At 38.8% G+C, this 18,645-nt stretch overlaps 1 protein-coding gene across 1 annotated transcript in view; it reads left to right on the forward strand.

Moving 5' to 3' along the window:
• The window catches only part of MYO16 (myosin XVI), a 474,546-nt gene that overhangs the window by 454,710 nt on the left and 1,191 nt on the right, over nt 1-18,645 (forward strand). The gene's annotated exons all lie outside the window — the stretch shown is intronic.

The raw sequence follows: 18,645 nt of genomic DNA on the forward strand, positions 1-18,645 counted from the left end.
GATGAAGATGTCATCAATATAGCGCAAGTAGAGTAGGGGCGTTAGGGGACGAGAGCTGAGGTAGCCGGCCCTACGCTACCAGCACTCCCAGCTACCTTCGAGACACCACTGACTTCCTGAGGAAACTACAATCCATCGGTGATCTTCCTGATAACACCATCTTGGCCATTATGGATGTAGAAGCCCTCTACACCAACATTCCACACAAAGATGGACTACAAGCCATCAAGAACACTATCCCTGATAATGTCACGGCTAACCTGGTGGCTGAACTTTGTGACTTTGTCCTTACCCATAACTATTTTACATTTGGGGACAAAGTATACCTTCAGATCAACGGCACTGCTATGGGTACCCGCATGGCCCCACAGTATGCCAACATTTTTATGGCTGACTTAGAACAACGCTTCCTCAGCTCTCGTCCCCTAACGCCCCTACTCTACTTGCGCTATATTGATGACATCTTCATCATCTGGACCCATGGAAAAGAAGCCCTTGAGGAATTCCACCGTGATTTCAACAATTTCCATCCCACCATCAACCTCAGCCTGGTCCAGTCCACACAAGAGATCCACTTCCTGGACACTACAGTGCTAATAAACGATGGTCACATAAACACCACCCTATACCGGAAACCTACTGACCGCTATTCCTACCTACATGCCTCCAGCTTTCACCCTGACCACACCACACAATCCATCGTCTACAGCCAAGCTCTGCGATACAACCGCATTTGCTCCAACCCCTCAGACAGAGACAAACACCCACAAGATCTCTATCAAGCATTCTTAAAACTACAATACCCACCTGCGGAAGTGAAGAAACAGATTGATAGAGCCAGAAGAGTTCCCAGAAGTCACCTACTACAGGACAGGCCTAACAAAGAAAATAACAGAACGCCACTAGCTGTCACCTTCAGCCCCCAACTAAAACCCCTCCAATGCATTATTAAGGATCTACAACCTATCCTGAAGGATGACCCAACACTCTCACAAAACTTGGGAGACAGGCTAGTCCTTGCCTAAAGACAGCCCCCCAACCTGAAGCAAATACTCACCAACAACCACATATCACACAACAGAACCACTAACCAAGGAACCTATCCTTGCAACAAAGCCCGTTGCCAACTGCGCCCACATATCTATTCAGGGGACACCATCAAAGGGCCTAATAACATTAGCCACACTATCGGAGGCTCATTCACCTGCACATCCACCAATGTGATTTATGCCATCATGTGCCAGCAATGCCCCTCTGCCATGTACATTGGTCAAACTGGACAGTCTCTACGTAAAAGAATAAATGGACACAAATCAGATGTCAAGAATTATAACATTCATAAACCAGTCGGAGAACACTTCAATCTCTCTGGTCACGCAATCACAGACATGAAGGTCGCTATCTTACAACAAAAAAAACTTCAAATCCAGACTCCAGCGAGAAACTGCTGAATTGGAATTCATTTGCAAATTGGATACTATTAATTTAGGCTTAAATAGAGACTGGGAGTGGCTAAGTCATTATGCAAGGTAGCCTATTTCCCCTTGTTTTTTTCTACCACCCCCCCCCCCCCCCGACGTTCTGGTTAAACTTGGATTTATGCTGGAAATGGCCCACCTTGATTATCATGCACATTGTAAGGAGAGTGGTCAGTTTGGATGAGCTATTGCCAGCAGGAGAGTGAGTTTGTGTGTGTGTGTGTGGCCCAACTTGATGATCACTTTAGATAAGCTATTACCAGCAGGAGAGTGGGGTGGGAGGAGGTATTGTTTCATGGTCTCTGTGTATATAATGTCTTCTGCAGTTTCCACAGTATGCATCTGATGAAGTGAGCTGTAGCTCACGAAAGCTCATGCTCAAATAAATTGGTTAGTCTCTAAGGTGCCACAAGTACTCCTTTTATATTTATAATATGAGTAACTATGCAAATTAAATCTCAACCTAGTTGTTACCCAGGTTATCTGAACCCAAAGCTATGGTAACTAGTCCCTGTTTTCCAGACGGTGTCAAGAAATAAATCAGTGGGGGACACAGCACCTCCGTCTGATAAATGATTGGTACACCAAGAGTGCTTCTACCCAAAAATCCTTTCTCATTGAGTTTAAAGCACACATTAAAATCTAGCAATAGTCTAGAAGCATCCCAGATAGATATAGGTACCCATAGTCTGAGGCAGTATCTAGTGATTCAGCAGCACGGTCCAGTGGCCAGCCTTTCTCCTAGCTACTGGGGTGTTAGATGTCAGTCTCCTAGCTCATGGAAATCCTCTCAGACTTCTCCCAAACTTCTCCAAAGTGTGCACACTCATTAAACTCTTGTATAGGTAACTGAAAACAAAGCACTCATAGTAACTTTTAATAGGTTGGGGTTTCCTTAGCAACAACAAAGAACTCATAATTTCTACTTATCGGCAAAGCAGCTTTGAGCAAGAAACTTACAAACACAGGCACCCAGACTCAAGCTCAGCTATTCACATTCCGCCCCCGCCCCCACCACCACCTCCTCCTCATGAATCTGCCCTTGTTAGTAACACACGGCAGCTGCCGTTGTTCTGTCTGCCTAAGCCAAGGCCAGATTGGCTGCGAGTTATGTCAGATCCAATTCTCTCATAACACAGAGGCTCCTAGAAATGTGCCACAAAGTTTGGGTGTTCCACCATAGCAGGGGAAAAGTAGAAGAATTGCCACCAAGACCTGTGAAACCTCTTTTGGAGATTGGTTTAAGCCCTGAATATTGATTCACTTGACATCAGTGAGTGCTGAGGGTATTTATCAGTTTCCAGTATTGGATCCATAATGATACATTAAATAAAATAGCTATTAGTAGCCAACCAGCCTGCTACATAGAATAATGTCTGGGAAGTGTACATCCTACCACGAGATTTTGGATTACCCCTTTTTGAAATGTCTGGTTCTTCTGTCACCAGTGTTCAAGTCAGTGAGGCCAATAATGATGGCTGCTTTTTCACCAATTTCTGAATTAGAGAATCTATACTCCTACTCGTCTATTTAAAAAACAAACAAACCTCACAGCACTATTTGGCATATAGCAGTAAAAAAGCAGCCAACATCTGACAATGAAAAATGGGAAAACATATTTTCACATTTGTTAAGAATGTATTTATTGTTTCATTATAGCTTAAGCCATAGCTCTTATTTTGTGAAATCTTATTGCTTTCAGCAGTCTATCCTCTCAGAAAGAACTGCATATTCATTATAGTTTCCAGGGCCCTATTTGTTCATACTTGATTTAATATTTGTTGTCAATCACTTCTTTTTGTTGAATGTTCAGAAGTTAAAAAAAATTAATCCTGGATACTGCTGTGAGTTGTTACCCTTAGCCTGTTGTCACTGCTCTAAATGAAAGGCTCTAAAATTCATTATTAATGTCTGTCAAGTTCAGCCATTAGCTGGCAGAAAACTCTGATCATCTTTGAAGAAAAATGTGGCAATCGAGCAAATCTGGTCTGTAATAAAAAAATCACTAACACCTTTATAGACATACAACATCCAAGAGATGACATATAATACCCTATGTATCATTGATCTGAATCGAGAAATACCATAAATTGTTTTCAAGTTTGTTGTTTCGACAGTAACTGCAAAGAAATCTTTTTGTAATCTCACACTCAGATAAAAATGAAGAGTTATAACGCACAATAATTTTATTTCTTATCGGGCTTTTCAGACAAAAAAATATCGCAAAACACTTCAGAGAGTTAAATAAGGCAGAGTATGTTATATATGAACCAATGGTGTACACACATCATGGGAAATGTCATGACTATTTAAGCCACAGCACATGTTGAGGCTTTGGGAGGGCAGGATATGGAGAGTCTCCTTGCCAGCAGGAGTCCCTGGAAGCAACAACTGCTATATCCTTTAACAGAGAAAGCTCTGCACTTCCAGTGCTTGACTCTTCTTGTCCTCACGTTCAGCTAGTGGAATTGTGGTTGTGCTGACGTGAAGGTAATGAAAACTACTTCCTCCTTCTTCTCTCCTCATATATCCATGCAGTACTAGCTACACTCTGTGTCTATATGCAGAGATGGACAGAAGTGCAAAATTCAATCCAAATATGTTGTAAATGTAACCCACTGGTGAGAGTGAGGGCCCCTTCTGTGCTGATCCATAGAGGATTTGAGGTGCTACAGTTGCCAGTTACAGAGCTTTAGCTCAAGCTGTACCAGCCTATGTTTTAGCTCTGGAGTGCTCCAGGTTCAATCCATGGTTGTTGTCAAAAAGGGCACTCATCCACACAAACACACCCAAAATTCAGTGTTTGATTCTAAGCTTTTGCTCCAGTCCATTATATAGAAATGCATTACAGACAATGGAAGCAAACTTGAATGATTTCTTCTTCCTCTTTTTCTCCTTCTTGTTATTTGTACTCTTCTCCTTCTTGTCATTCTCCTTATTATTATTATTTATTATTAATTTATTTGAATTACTGTAGGGCCTAGGAGTCCTAATCATGGGCTAGTACCCCTTGTGCTAGATGCTGTACAAACACTGAGCAAATAAACCAGTCCCTGCTCCAAGGAGCTTACAATCTAAGTATAAGACAAGGGACAGCAAATGGATACAACTACAAGTAAACACTGAGACAGTATTTGTCAGCATGGTATGTAAGGGTCTCTGCGCACCAGCAGCCTAACTATTGTCAAACTGTTTATAGGCAAAGAAGAGTTTTGAGGAGGGCTTTAAAGGTGGCTAATGAGGTAGCTGTGTGGACACTGATGGGGAGTTCCTCCCAAGTGTGTGGAGCAGCATGGGAGAAAGCATAGAGGGTCTTGTTTGGAAATTTAATAAGTGGGCAGTGAAGGAAGGCATTATGAACTGATCAGAGGTGAGCATCCAGTGAATGAGAGATGATAGGCAGGGTAAGGAATTGCCTTGAAAGTGAATACAAGCAGTTTGATGCAGTGAAGAAGGGAGAGCCAGTGCAGGAATTCAAAGAGGGGGGTAATATAGTCAAAGCTAGGAAAATGATCTTTGCAGCAGAATTCTGAATGGATATGAGCAGGGCAAGATTGGATTTGTCAAAGTCAGAGAGAAGGACATAAAAATGGCCATATTTGGTCAGAACAATGGTCCAACTAGCCTAGTATCCTATCTTCCAACAGTGGCCAGTGCTAAATGCTTTAGAGGAAATGAACGGAACAGGGCAATTTATTAAGTGATTAAGTCCCCTGCCATCCAGTCCCAGCTTCTCGCAGTTAGAAGCTTAGGGACACTCAGAGTATGGTGTTGCATCCCTGATTATCTTGGCTCATAGCCATTGATGGAGTTATCCTTCATGAGCTTATCTACTTCTTTTTTTGAACCCACTTATACTTTTGGACTTCACAACATTCTGTGGCAATGAGTTCCACAGGTTGATTATGCACTGTGTGAAGAAGTACTTCCTTATATTTGTTTTGAATCTGCTGCCTAGAATTTCATCAGGTGACCCCTAGTTTGTATGTTATGTGAAGGGGTAAATAATACTTCCCTATTCACTATCTCCACAATGTTCATGATTTTATAGACGTCTATCAAATACCCACTTATGCATCTCTTTTCTAAACTGAACAGTCCCAGTCTTTCTAATCTCCCCTCATATGAAAGTTGTTCCATACCCCTTGTCATTTTTGTTGCCCTTCTCTGCCTTTATTGCCTTTCCGATTCTAATATATCTTTTTTTGAGATGGGGTGACCAGAACTGCACACAGTATTTAAGGTGTGGGTTAACATGGATTTATATAGTGGCATTATGATATTTTCTATCTTATTATCTATCCCTTTCCTTGTGGTTCCTAACCATTCCAGTAACTGAGACATGAGATGACGAGAGATGTTATAAAGAAAGAATCAGCATGATTTACACATAGCCTGGATATGAGGACTTAGAGAAACATCCAAGTCAAAGATGACACACAGGTTACGGATTGTAGCTAAATTAAAGTGTCTGATTGGATTTTTGATGACATAACCAGAAAATAAATGGCAATGAAAATGGGGTCCATTTAGTTGGGATACCTTTGAAGGGTTCCTTTGAAACAACAAAATGGAGGTGATCAATTAAGTAGCAAGGAAGAAGAAGCATTCAGTTAAAAAGAAAAGAAGAAAAAGAAGGTTTTAAAAAATGAATAAATGGCAATGGAAAAATGAATGAATTCCACTTTGAAGAGATAAGGATTTTTAAGTTTATGTACAAACAAGTAGCAGTGTTTTTATGCCATTTACACTGAAGTCATTAGCAGGAAATGATCCATTTACTCTACTCTGGTTGAGAAACAAGACAGTTGTTGTCCTGAAAAATATGTTTCCCTCAAGAACCGGGCAATATGAACTATGAGCACATTACTGACATTTTTAAAAATCACTACATACCCAAACAAATATTCTAAGCTGGGATACGTTTTACCCCAGCAGAAACAAGAAGGAAACTGTTTATCTGCTATTATGTCCACACTCTGACATTTTGGTGACCACCTGCCGGAGGCCCTTAGGACCATTTTATATTCGGATCAAAGAAATCCAGCTTTGAGGAAAGTGGCTGAGAAAGGACCAACCTGGAAGAAGAAGTGTATATTGCAGTGGTGTTTGGGTTCACCGTGAGAAACGTGCTGGGATCTGAGAGGACCCCCCATGTGAAGGGAGGAGGGCCTAATCACAGACAGGGAGACAACAGAAGTTGCTGCATACAGCACGGAACATAGTTTTCAAAAGGATAATTTTTTAGGGTGCTTTTTGTGCACCTATATTTTAAAACTCAACAAACTGCAGGGGATCCATGTTTCAATTGTTTGGGAATATCACATCAACCATAGCATCGTTTTGTCAGTAGGCCAGAGTTCACAAGCTGTGGTAAGAAAGAATATGTACCTCATGGAACTGGCTCGTGACTACAGAGTATACATTGACTAGTCATTCTTACAATATCTTGGTTTAAGTCCAGCCACCAGACATAACTTCTAGTCAAACTACTCATTTTCATTGAATTCAATGAGCATGTTAGCTTTTATACTTATAACTCATAGTAAGTAATAATTCTCCATTATCAACTCAATTTTTTCCCTAAGAGTCAGGAACAATTTGGCCCAACTTTTTTGTAATTGTCACATGCTTTCCCTCTTTCTGATATTCTTTGTACCTGGTCAGGGAATACAGCCTGGCAGTCATACAAATAAATATATACTTGGATCTTCTGGTTTTATTGGTGGGCTTATCACAGCTGTAATATTCCTGGAATTTACACATCACTTTTTTTTTTTTTTTTGGCCAAAACACAGTGTCATTGTTTGACCACTGAAAAGACTTTCACTCTGTATGGAAGCTCTCTGGGTCAAATGATCTAGGTTACAGGATGAGACTGTAGGTGTAAAATATAGGTGCACAAAAAGCACCCTAAAAAATTATCCTTTTGAAAACTATGTTCCTTTATATCAAGAGCCAGAACCTCAATGATACTCCGTTGAAATCAGTGGCGCGTTTTGCCTGATCTATTGATTGTGTATGATTTATATTGATTACTTAAGAATTCCCAATTAACACTCTGAGCTTTGGAAGGTTCTTATCCCAAAATCAGGCCCAGCCTTATTAGAATTATTGTTCAGTTGGGAACACCGACATGCACGGTTGCAAAATTCACACTTAGGAAATCCTTCTATATTTGTAATAGTTTTATTAACAGTGTTAGTAAAGTTACAAACACTCCAACCCAGCAAGGTAGATGGAAATAAGACAGGATGAGCATCTGACTATCCATATACTCATCACAGAAGTACCTGAAGTGTTAATCCTTATTTTCATCATCATCCTCTTCTTCTTCATCACCATCATCCTGGCAGCTCCCAAGAGTTATATCTCCCAAGGCACACAGGCATACAACTTTTATAATGTTATACTGTTGCCACTATGCTTAATGCATTATTCAGTAGGGGTTTCATCCCCTTGTCTCTTTTTGTATTTCCTTCCCCTCAGGTACCCTTCTCCCATAGATAGCATAGACGTCAATTAGTTGCCATGGTATTCTTGTGGTCGGACATCTGCTGATGTCCCTAATTTTAAAATATCTCAAGCTGGTATAAACTAGCATTTTGTGGTTACCTGTCAGCAGTTTAATCATTACAGCATTCTATCTTGCCATTTCTTTATGATCTAGGGTTATGCTGGGTTAGCTGCTTATGCTAAGGCTTCTGGGGCCTCATGCCTTGATTAGTTTAGCTAAGCTATTGCCTGTGGCCTCTATGCTCATTGCTTTACAGCCTATACCTATGCCATAAGTAGACAATACCTATCCCCATAGGCTACAAGCTGGCCTGCTTGACACTATATGGTGGGCTGGCCCACATAGTCATACAGTCTTTTACCTGAGAAATAAAGAGGAAATATGTCAAAAGCAACACCACCTTTTCAGTGGCTTGAATTTCTGTTATCCTCGCATGTCACAGATGAACTCTGTATCACCCCAGCTGTAACATAAACGTTCTAGAGTGAAAAGATGAATGATATCCATGACTTGGATAGTTAACATTTCTTCTGGTGTCTTGGATATTGTGGTTTATATTCCAAACTATGAACGTTCTTTGTAAAGGGTGTCATAGGGCAGGGAGAGGGTTTATGTGGGACTGGGATGTGGAAGATAATCAGAAAGAGCAAGAACATATGCAGTGAACATAGAAGAAGAAGAACATATGACAATTATGAGTATTTACTTTGAGCCAGATTGCACCTTGCGCTTAACATGTGTAGAGTAGGGGAGCGGGGCCCAAGTTTTTTTTCTTTCTTCTCCATCCTACCACTCTTTGCAGCCCATGTAAGGGCCAGGAAGAACTGCATATCCTTGTTTCAGAGAAAAGCAGAGAGACTGCTCCATCCATCCTCCCTTGGGGACATGCAGTTCCCAAAAGGAAGTAGGAGAGGGAGCCATGACATGGTGCATATAGGGGAATATGCTGCAACTTGTTCAGGGCATGCACCCCTTTTATATCCTAGGAGGTCATTTTGTCAATATGTGTTATCATTCTCTCTGAGGCAAATTGCTTCTCAGTGCCTGTTTCCAAAAGTGTGTGTGCATTCTTGTGTTAACAATATATTTTGTGCTTTTTTATCCAGTTTTCCAAAAAAATATTTAAGGCAACATGGGAGCCTCCTGCTAATGAATGAGAACAAGAAAGTGAAGCCAACTAGAATCAAAAGTGAAATTGATTAGTATGTTTTTATTGTCCATCATGGATGTAATGCAGAAAGTATACAGACAAATGACTGAAAAATCAGATCCTTTTGTCACTAAATTCAGTGGAATTGCAGAGCCTCTTAGGATCAGACATGGAGTGAACACAGCCAGAATAAGAAAATTATTCATATTAAAATTATTTTATAATTTTATAATAATAATGTAGAGTTTGATCCCTCATGATGCTGAATGCTTTCACTACTCATTTTAGTCCCAGTACAGAAGGAATTAACTGACTAGTAGTTACAGAGAGACAGAGAGATTAACATTAAAGCAATACAGTCCAGAAAAGGATGTAAAAAGAAATTCAAACACATTTTCTTCAGAAGCAAAATTATGTTTTTTCCAAAATAAATCAAGCTAGTTACCTAGCTATTTACTCAAATATATTTTATGTATGAAAAAGAACAAACGTACTTCCATATTAAAGTTTTAACACTTCCAAAGTACCAGTAAGAAAACGAATAGAGATTCTTTATTGCGTAAAATTGTTATAAGATACAACTTGACATAAAATTGTACTGGTAGAGAGGCTTTGTCTTAAATTTATATTTTTACTAATTGTGGTCCTGTGAAACATCACCTGTCTGAAAACTTTTGACACCAGTATTACAGTTGACCAAATTCATTATGAGCAAACAATCTTATTGTGTGCTTTCACTAGTCAGAGACCAATTTATACTTAAAAGTACACTTTTAAAAAATATATACAAATGTATTTAAAATAAAATATTTGGATCATTCATTGATATTAAATTATAATATTTGAACACTGAATTGTGAATTTCACTGGTGACAAAGGATCTGATCCAATACTCACTGAAGTCCAAGAGAGTTTATTTTATTAACTTGGATGGGAGTTGAATCAGACCCAAGGACAATAACAGCTGGAAGCAGGGAAGAATGGTTATTTTCTGAATTTAGGACAGGACATGGGATTTGCCGTGTTGGAACTGGCCTCTAGAAGTGACCAATACTTGGTGCTTAAAAGGAAAGAGAAACCTGCCATAATGCACCCAGACATATATGAAATGGCGTTCATATGTGGTAGTATTCCTTCCTGCTCCTTATAGCAATCACTTATTCTCAGAAGTATATCATGTTGTTATCCTTATTTTAGACTGCATAAATAGAAAGTTTGTTACTGTTCAGAAGATTATTCAGTGCTTTTCCATATCCAGCTATGTTATGACTTCCTGTGATAGTGATTTATACAGTATTTGTTTGAAATCTAGCTTAGTATGTCTGGTGTATGAAAATCATGGTGTAAAACATTCTTATGTGATTTAATAACATGCAATTTAAACATAAAGGGACAGATTTTGCTCTCATTCACAGTCTATATTAATTATGCCCCTGATTCTCCTCTCACATTGGAGTTAAACTGGTATAACTCCACTGATCCTTCCAAAATTATTCCAGATTTATACCAGTGTAAGTATCCAGCCTCATGCATTTGGCAGTTATTCATCCCTTTTCAATTAATACATTTATCATTTATGATTTTAAATTATGAGGAATCTTGTATATTACAAAATATGTTGTTCCAGTGAAACCATTGAAAGTCATCAACAGTTTGTGGGAATGATTAACTGAGATCACTTCTCCGATGCAGATCCAATATCAAGTTATTGAGTCCAAGGGGACAGTATTTAAAAAATGCATGTCCCAAAATTCACAAGAGAATTGTATGATTCAGCTTGGGTCCCAGTGGCACATTTCTATTTGAAATGGAATGCTGAAGCATGTAAACTCATTTATCATAGCTGATCTCTGCTCCTCACTGTGACCTTAAATTACCAATGCTGGGTTCCCAGTGAAACCCAGATTAACATATTGATTTGATTTACTTAACAGGGATTTTAACATATCCTTGTTATCTTGTGGGGGTGGGGGGGAAGGGGTATTTTTACTTCTGTTTAACTTTAAATGCAGTTTTTAAAAATATTTAACCCATAGTTTGGTTCCTATTTTTCAGGTTAGTAACACCTGGGCAAGAAGGGCAAGACCTAGTTCTTGGACAGGTTGCAGTGGGTTCCGCAGCTAAGGCTGAGATTGTGTTTCTGGAAGTAGATAGCGGAAGGGTTTCTCAGCTGGAGGAGGATTTTGGGAAATGTGTCTGGAGAAAAGGAGTGTTTTCCAGCTGGGAGGAGAATCAGAATACTTCTTTGGGGGTATTGTGAAAAAACTCTGCAGCTGGGGTGAAAGGAGTTTGAAACCAAGAACCATGAGCAATTGAAAGGAGGTCAAGTATAGATAACAGACGGGAGGGTACTACAGTCTGGATATAGTCAGATCAGGACACACATGAGGTTTGCAGGCATATCTGGCAGTTGGAGAGGGATTCAGGGCACTAAGGGTATATCTATGCTGCAATTAAAAACCCATAGCTGGCTGTACCGGCTGACTCGGGTTCTCAGGGCTCAGGCTAAGGGGCTGTTTAATTGCTTTGTAGATGTTTGGACTTGGGCTACAGCCCAGGCTCTGGGACCCTGCAAGGTGGGAGGGTCTTAGAGCTCAGGCTGCAGCCTGAGCCTGATTACAGTCCCTTTGTCCAAACCCTGTGTGGACGTAAGTCAGCTGGCATAGGCCAGCCGCAGGTGTCTAATTGCCATGTTGACATACCCTAAGGAGGATGATTAAGGAGAAGGAGTTGGAAACAGGTGCTTGTGAGAGAGAGGCATGACATGCAAGATTAAACCACAAGTTATTCCGCTCACTAGTAATCACTAACATAGTAGGGAGAATAATTCCTTTAGGAATAATAATTTCTGCAGGAATTACTGAGTGAAATCCTATGGCCTGTGTTACACAGGAGGTCAGACTAGATGATTGCAGTGGTCCCTTCTGGCTTTAAATCTACGAAATGTCTGTCAGGGAAATTCAGCTTTTTAAATGTTAATTATAATTTCTTACTATAAAACATGTTTAGTTTTTTTTGTGAGTATCTTTAAAAACTAATCAGATGTAAGGAGGAAAAAAAGCCACCATTAGATACTTCTGCTATTTAATCCCCCTTGTGGCTTCCATTATGTGAGTTTGACTTTATTAATAATGTAAAAATACTCATGGAGGAAGAACAAAACTATGGTAATGGCCAGAATCTGCTGATGGTTAGTTTAAAGGAACACCATGGTAGATAAAGTCATTAAATGAACATAATCGGTAATGTATTTACAGAAGTAAAATAAGCTGTAGTTACTTTATATAAATGTCTATGGATCACATGTTTACATTCAGTTTTGACCATAGAAACTACACTGTGGCAAAATGCCAGTTTCTGTAATGGTTATGTGTGTTTATTAATGTATTTTACTAGCCCCATACAAAAATTACTGAAATTAAATTTGCATTTCAGAGTACTGAGCTGTTATTATTTGGGCATGTAGAATTATTTGTCTGTTTTAATTTCCATAAATGTCATTAAATGCCTCTTTTTACCTTCAGGTGAATAATCAATAGAAAAAAACAGTACAGTGAAAAATGACCAACAAATTGATTTACATACTTGTGTGAATTATTTAACAAAAACGGAACTCTTCCAAAGAGAGAGTGACCCAAAAAAACCTGAATTTTGTTAAATGAATTTTAAAAAACAGAATTACGCAAATGAACAAAATTGAGCTTAATAGACATTTATGTTTATTCTGGAGGCACTGGCCATGGGTTTATAGTTAAGGCTGCATTGAGCTTGAGACTTAAAGCAAGGATTCAACCTCTTTGTTATTTATGAATAATAAAACTTATCCCTAATATTAAAGCACTTGATCTTTAAATACAGAATCAAGTATCTGATAATTTACATGTAAATTTCTAAATTACTTGAGTTAAAATTAAATTTAAATGGGTCCTTGAAAAATTTTTGCCCTCATTGGCATTTTTATTATTTTTGTTTTGTTCCAAATGATCTTAATGATAGAATAACAGAATCTTCCACATAGTTAAAACTCACTAAAGTCTTGTGTGTAGACTACCATTTGAAGATTACAATTAAGATAAACTATCAAGTGTTGTTATAACTGCTAATCATGATTATAGACAGAACCAAGTCACTAGTTCTGGTCATTCTTAATTAAGGCCTTTTTGCTGTCATAGGAACACAGTCACTCATCACCCTTCCTCTTCCTCTACTTTGTGTGTAATGTGTCGGTGAGATAAGAGAGACTGGACTTGTGTTAAGATTTCTCATTGGTGGATGACTTGGCCACAACTATCACTGCTTCTTGAAAGTTTTTGGGCTGCACGCTAGTCTGGGCACGAATGCTTGAAAGGGTCTTCATGGCACTACTGTCTTGGCTCTGCTGTCCAGTGAGGCAGCACTGCCAAGGGAACTGAGCTCAGGAGTGCAGGGGGAGACTTTAATGGACAAAAAGATTGGGACTCAGGGACTGGGAATCCTTCCCCTAGATCCCACTCTTCACGTGCCATTTGTCTCCCTAACACAGTCCCCCTCCAGGCCTGTAAGTATCCTTGTTTTCCTCTTCCTCTACCCTTCCCCCTCCACACACACACACATCCCCACTCTTAACCCCCAACTCTCTCTCTCTTAAGATGCAAAGTAGGTTTACAAAGGGCCCGAGAGACTAGGTTGCCAAACTCCCATTGAGCATTGAGTTTCAATGGGAGTTGGGTACTTAACTCCTTAGGTCCTGTTTAAAATCCCAGTCTAAACTTGGTACAGTCTCTGTCCTGCCAATAGATACGCCAGGCTTTCTCAGTTCAATTTTCATGACAAGCCCTATATTTAGACACAATAATAAGGTCTTACCCATCCCCTATGTCCTCCTCTGCTTGTCCTTAGCAAAATATGTATTCCGTCATCACTGAGAAGCACAGCTTGCATTTTTAATGTTATGCTACCGGCTAAGAATCATTCACAGAAATGGTTCAGTAAATCTCTTTATAAAATGAATGAACTTGAGCAAATTGTTAGCTTTTCAGAAGTCAATTCATGAACAGAAAAGAGGAAAATGTATCCATTAGATTATTCTCTTAATTGTTCACCCAAATCTAAGTATATTAACGAATCCATAAAAAGATTTAAGGTTCCTTGTGTATTTTCCTCACTTCCTATTGCATTGCTTGTTTGTCCATACAAGTTAAAATACTAATACTTTCCAGGCTACTAGCCAAATGGTTGTTTAGACGGGTGGATGTATACATGTTTCAGTCTCCCAATGGTTAAAGATTTGAGAAAGATACGTGTACAATTTTTAAATGGCCAAACAGATTTTTTTTTCCAGTTCTGGTTATAAATAAATAAATAAATAAATAAAAAAGATGTATATCCGTTTGCAACCTGGACCAAATTTTTATGGCCTTTGTAAAGTGAAAAATGGGGTGTATAATGAAAATGCTGACACAGCATTAACTACAACAGGCACACGTGGTGCCAGTATCCTAAAGCTTCCACAGTTTCTACATGCTATAAATAGGATGCATTTGTCAATTTCTTTGTGCAGTCAGATTGTACTTACTTTTCACCCTGCACCTGTGTGTCTTTGTTTCTCAGTTACCGAATAGCAACAAAGCCTTCTCAGTTCAAACACTTCTATGTACCTTTCAAAGATGAAAATTTCATTAAAGTAATGCCATCGAATTTAATAATTTTAACACACCTGATAGCACATTAGGAGGAGTTTTTAAAGGATCCACTTTGACATTAAATACATTTAACTCTCACCACTTATGTACAACTTTATTTATTTATTGAAGCTCTTTAAATGAAAGCTTTTAGCTGACATTCTAATTCAACTTCCTCCTCAAATGTACTAGCACCAGTTATAGCATTATGCTCAACACTGATCTAAAAGCCTTTGCGCCCTCTTTACCTTCCTCAGTCCTTAAAAGGGGACCTTGGGTGATATAGCAGAACTGCTTGCTATTGTCTTCAGAGATATGAATGGTAACAGTAAAGAAAATAAAATGTACCCTGTCTCGTCAATTTGGGTTTTGACCATGATTCAAAGCCCATCAACGTCAATAGGAATTAGTCCTTATGTGAATATCACTTCCAATCCTGTGCTACAGTGATACCAACTCCTGTATCTATATGACCTACACCAAGTTTAAAATGTGCTTCTTTTCTCTGAATGCACCCAACCCCACAGAAAATGGAAGGTAAATTCGGGTACCTCAAGGGATCGGCAATATCCTTTTAATGATATATGTTGAGCATTTTATTTTCCAGTAAATCATCTGGATTCAATCTTTAGCTGGTTTTCGGGAGTATATGAGAGTGGAGGAAGGTATAATCTCTGTAACACTGAGACAAAATGTTTATTGAGTTTATAGTGTTATTTAAAATGTCCTCTAGTTAATTTGGGTAACTTTGCTGTTCTGGCTAGTGTCTTCCAGCATGGACAGGGCATAACTTTAAAAAAAAACGTTGAAAGCTCCTCTTTAGCCAGGTAGTTGTTTGCTTTTTTTTTTTTTTTTTCAGAATGTTATGAATAGACTTGGAAGGCTTAGATTTTTGTCAGTAAATGTTGGTGAACGTTGATTTCACCAAACACACACAAACAGATTAAAAGAATATTTCTTTCGGTGATCATTGAAATTTACAGATAGGCAAAGAAAAATGCTGCTGAGAATTTATTAGAGTTTAATTTAAGGATATTCACTTTGTATATTTTGACATATGATGTTAGAACACAAGATGATAAGAAAGGCCATTCTGGATCAGACCAATGGTCCACCTAGCCCAGTATCCTGTCTTCTGACAGTGGCCAGGGCCAGCTGCATGTGAGAATGAACAGAACCAGGCAATTTATTGAGTGATTCTTCCTCTGTTGTCCAGTCACAGCTTCTAGGAGTCAGAAGTTTAGGGACAGTCAAAGTATGGGGTTGCAGGTTGCCATTGATGGGTCTATCATCCACGAACGTATCTGGTTTTCTTTTTTGTAATCCACTTATACTTTTGACCTTCACAATATCTCCTGGCAATGAGATTCACAGGTTGACTGTGTGTTGTGTGAAGAAGTACTTTCTTACGTCTGTTTTAAACCTGTAAATTGCATTGGGTGACCCTTGGTTCATGTGTTACTTGAAGGGATAAATAATACTTCCTTATTCACTTTTTCCACACTATTCACAATTGTATAGACTTCTATCACATCGCCGCTTGGTTGTCTCTTTTCTAAGATGAACAGTCTGAGTTTTTTTAATCTTTCCTCATATGGAAGCTGTTCCATACCCCTAATCATTTTTGTTGCCTTTCTCCATACTTTTTCCAATTCTAGTATATCTTTTTTGAGATGGGGCAAGCACAACAGCACACAGTATTCAGGGTGTGGGCATAATATGGATTTATGTGGTGGCACAGCAATATTTTCTATTTTATTATCTATTCCTTTCCTAATGATTCCTAACATTGTGTTAGCTTGTTTGACTGCTGCTGCACATTGAGCAACTATTTTCAGAGAACTTTCCACAGTGACTCCCAGATCTCTTTCTTGTGAGGTAACAGCTAATTTAGACCCCATCATCTTGTATGTATAGTTGGGATTATGTTTTGCAATGTGCATTGTCAACACTGAATTTCTGCCATTTTATTGTCCAATCACACAGTTTTGTGAGATCCCTTTGTAACTCTTTATAGTCAGCTTTGGCCTGAACTATCTTGAGTAATTTTGTATTATCTGCAAACTTTGCCACCTCCCTGTTTACCCCTTTTCCCAGATCATTTATGAATATGTTGAAGAACACTGGTCTCAGTACAACTCCTTGGGGAAACCCCTCTATTTACCTCTCTCCACTTTGAAAACTGACCACTTATTCCTACCCTCCATTTCCTATCTTTTAACCAAATACTGATCCAAGAGTGCACCTTCTCTCTCTCTTATCCCATAACTGCCTACTTTTTTAAGAGCCTTTGGTGAGGGACCTTGTCAAAGGCTTTCTGAAAGTCCAAATACACTATAGCCACTGGATCACTCTTGTCCATATGCTAGTTGACAGTTTGTGTTTAAACCATTATAAAGCTTTCACTGTATATATCTCAGTATCTACTGTCTCTAAATATGGTCTGACCCTTCATAATTTACCACAATGATGAACATTTAAATAGATAAAAATAAAAAAAGCTTAAAACCCATAATTTTGCTCAACTGTGAAAATGTAAATATATATTAAAAATTAAAAATGCTTAAACATAAGCATCAATATTACCTGTCCAAAAAAAAATTTGCAATCTAATTCTGCCAAGCCTAGTTATGAAGCATAGGCAAAATCCTGAGGTCTTTACGCAGGTCATAGACAAGTAAACCTTTTGCTGATGTGCACAAGAGTTGGACTGAGTAAATCTGTGAGATTTGACATACTGATATTATAGTTATAGCTGATTTAGGCCTAATATGATTGAGAGAGATTATAAGGCTAATACGTATCTATGACAAGTAGTATTACGGATCACCAGGGAACTAAGCAGATTACATGTAGTTCTTCATGCACCTATGATTAGGGGCAAATCCTGCTCCCTGGGCAGCTGCAGAGGGCCATGACTACAGAAGAACTGCTGTGAGCACAGCTATATTGCCTGATAACATTTTAAAGAGAAGTGCTTAAAAATATGGTCCATTTCCCAGTGTGGATAGGCCTAAATATTTTGCATTTATTCCTGGATCATCTATACAGTGTTTTTTCAAAGTTTCTCGCTGTGTCAGGATGCAAACTTGAGTTCTGTAACTCTCAAATTGGACACTCTTGGGAGGCAGTCGCCAATGCAGGTCTTTTCTTTTATTTCCAATGTAAAATATCTATTCTTAAAGCTTAAGGTGAGAAGTGTCTTTGGGAGAGACATATACTTCTTACGAATAGAAGAGAGATGGCAGATGTCTCTCCCATTTCAAATATAGCATGAAGAGTATCACCTTCACCTCCAGTAGATCACCCCAATACATTTCCTACGTATCAAGGTGCCCTTGCTATAAGTGGTTTTATAGAGAGTTGGACATTGTTTACAACAGGCTGAATTTGTCCTAAGGTGATATGCTTTGCAATTTGGGGAGGAAGAACTACCATTTTCCATACTCACTGGTAAATCTATAGATTCACATCAGGATGGGACACCAATTTACCCAGAATGATTGGTGGTATTTGATGCTACCTGAATCAAATCCAACGGATACCGGCTCACTCCCTTTTAGCAGGCTCAGTAAATAGCATCACTAGGATGTAAAACAACAGATTAACAAAACTTTAGCATCCAGAATTTATCAGTGTGAAAGATCGCATCTAGGTAGCAATGAGCTACAAAACAGTTATGCATTGAAATGTTAAACTTTGTTTAAGCCTAAAACTGTTGGGGGGGTGTCAAAGGAGGGACTCTGGCTGTTCTATACATCAAAATGTCTGAGGATGTTTTGCTTTATGTATAGCAAATGTTCTGTGCCACCCATCTGTTCAGTTGGGTATACAATGAAA

The sequence above is a fragment of the Eretmochelys imbricata genome, chromosome 1, assembly GCF_965152235.1.
Source record: "Eretmochelys imbricata isolate rEreImb1 chromosome 1, rEreImb1.hap1, whole genome shotgun sequence".
Classification (NCBI taxonomy): domain Eukaryota; kingdom Metazoa; phylum Chordata; order Testudines; family Cheloniidae; genus Eretmochelys; species Eretmochelys imbricata.